This window comes from Sinocyclocheilus rhinocerous, unplaced genomic scaffold, assembly GCF_001515625.1.
Source record: "Sinocyclocheilus rhinocerous isolate Xijiao unplaced genomic scaffold, SAMN03320098_v1.1 scaffold1496, whole genome shotgun sequence".
NCBI lineage: Eukaryota > Metazoa > Chordata > Actinopteri > Cypriniformes > Cyprinidae > Sinocyclocheilus > Sinocyclocheilus rhinocerous.
The window spans coordinates 519,083-521,642 of record NW_015644664.1 but is presented as its reverse complement, the minus strand read 5'-3'; the positions used below and the strand labels follow the sequence as shown (position 1 = coordinate 521,642).

Sequence of the window (2,560 nt, the reverse complement as noted above, 5' to 3'; positions counted from 1 at the left end):
ATAATTTATCTATGTTAATATATTTTAAAATGTCATTTATTTCTGTGATCAAAGCTGAATTTTCAGCATCATTACTCCAGTCTTCAGTGACACATGATCTTTCAGAAATAATTCTAATATGCTGTTAATAATAATTCTAATATCTAATAATTGCTTATATTTTTGTGGAAACACTTTTTTCAGGATTCTTTGATTGAACAGAATTTGTTATTTTGTTCGATTTTAAAGGGGTCATATGCTGCTGTTAAAAAGAACAGTATTTGGTGTTACAGCTACGGGGGCTGGGACGCATTCACACTAAATACTCACGTGAGAGCCACATCTCTGAGTGTCACAGCAAAGAGAAAGGAAAAATTGAAATCGCATCATATGACCCCTTTAATGCATTCTTGCTGAATAAAATAAATACATTAAAAAATCATCTATACTGACTCCAGTATTTTTAAACAGTAGTGTATAACCAATGACTCTCTAATCCTATTTTACAGAAATACGTCAGATTACAGAAGTCAAATAGATTTCAAATGGCATTTCATGATGACTTCAAAGTTACCAAACTGCTGAAACAGAATCTGTGATATGAGAAGCACAATCTTTCTGACTGTAATATCGTATACCCAAGGCGTCATGTTATTTGTTGTGAGGGCTGTGCTTTCTTGCACACTTTAATATTGCGTTATTATTTCATCTCAGCCTTGAGATAAAGAAAAAAATTCTTGATTTTATTTTATGGGATTAACCGCGTGCTTTCAGGGCGTCTGGAGGTGTCTGTTATGTTTCGTTTTATTAGTGAATTATTTAGACAACACTCAACGGTAACGCCAAGGACAGAGACGGTGCAACGAGAGCCCTGCTGGCTTTTCCATTCGCCGCCTTCATTCACTTACTTAATTTGGTTTGGTACTCTGAAACCACCGAAAGAAATTCACTATCGTTCTCGTCCTGATGGCAGCAGAAAGGGGTGTGGTAACTGATTTCTCAGAGGGCCAAGCATGCCGAATTGGTACATAATGCTAAAGAAATATCCAAACATTAGAGTGTGGAGATTTGAAAATGGATTTGGGATGAGAGTGAAGGAGACGGAGAAAAGAGCTCGCGTCTCCACGTCTGTGTGCACAGAGCAGCGACTCGACAGCCCCGAGCTCAGATTTCCACAATATTAAACACATGATTCATGTATTGATGTCATATTTACAAGATCTAATTTTCTGTTAAAGATTCTCTTTTTATATTGCCATGTGGTGCCATAATTTGTCCTCTGAGCATTTAGCTACTATTACAGTATGTGAAAAGACTCAAATCAACATAAAATCAAAATTGACCCTAATTACACGTTTCTGAATTTATCATGGATTATTCATCAGTGCACATTATTCCAAAGAAGAAAACATTTGTTTTGGATATGAGTTATCAATGACCATGAAAAAAACAAAAACGGAATCATTCTGACCATTTTGTGAACCGAATCAATTGATTCATTCAAAAGATTCGATTCATTCACAAGACCACATTTCAGAATCCAATCAATTGCCAGCAGATGAAACCAAGTCCAAACTTGGAAAACTTTGGCGTAAACTATTTTCACTCAGAAATAGCTAGTAAATTTCTAAATTCATTACAAAGAATCACACTGAATTAGTATCTTTGAGATATTTTAAATCAATTTTCATTTTTATATTCTGTGTTTTCATTTTCATTTTAGTTAAATTCTTTTGTAATTTTGTTGTGTTTTTAGAAATGTTACCTTGGCAAATAGCTAAAATAAAAATTTTTTAATATTTTATTTTGTTTTATTTTATTACATTTTATTTTATTTCCGTTAGCATTTATTTTATTTCAAGTAAAAAAAAAAAAAAAAAGTTTGTTTTTATGGTTTTAGTTCTCTAAAATGACCCTGTACAACTTTTTACATATTTCCTATTTCAATATCTTATCTCACGTCGATTGCAAATGCCATTTCCTATGCCATGTTGTTGCTGTCTGGTACTTTTACTGTGTCCTGCTTTGAATGATTGTCAACATTACGAAAGTTAGCCATTGTGCATTGTGTTTTTGTCATTTTTAGACATTTTTTTAAATAATTTTTTACTTTAGTTTTAGTTATTTATCAAGTTAAACGCAATTAAAAAAAAAAAATATTGCTTTGGCAACTAGCTGAAATAAAATATTTGATTTGTTTTCAATTAACCTTTATTTTATTTCAATGTAACAAAATGTAATGTTTGTTTTTAGGTTTAGTTCATTATAATAACTGCTTACAACTTCAGAAATTGCAAGTAAATTTCAAAACTAATTACAAAGAATCTGCAAGTAACACATTGAATTAAACATGACATTTTTAAGGAGAAAAACTGAAATAGTATCATACTCCTACTACCAGTTTTATTTCAGCATCTTTGAGAACCTACTATAGTTTTTATTAAAATTTTGAATCATTTGAATTCATTTTTATATTCTCTCTTTTTGTTTTTAGTTAAGGTATTAGTAATTTTGATTTGTGGTTGTGTAATTTTTTAGTAATTTGTGTTCTCATATATAGGAGAACACAAATTATATATAT

General features: G+C 31.0%; 1 long non-coding RNA gene across 3 annotated transcripts in view; it reads left to right on the top strand.

The window, feature by feature from the left end:
• Positions 1-2,560, top strand: part of LOC107758792 (uncharacterized) — a 79,369-nt gene that overhangs the window by 27,033 nt on the left and 49,776 nt on the right. The window contains exon 3 of one of the 3 annotated variants that reach the window (XR_001642057.1): positions 489-618. The exons of the other annotated variants lie outside the window; for them this stretch is intronic. This is a non-coding gene — a long non-coding RNA (uncharacterized LOC107758792). Of the gene's footprint in view, positions 1-488; positions 619-2,560 lie in introns of those variants that run through there. 3 annotated transcript variants of the gene reach the window in all.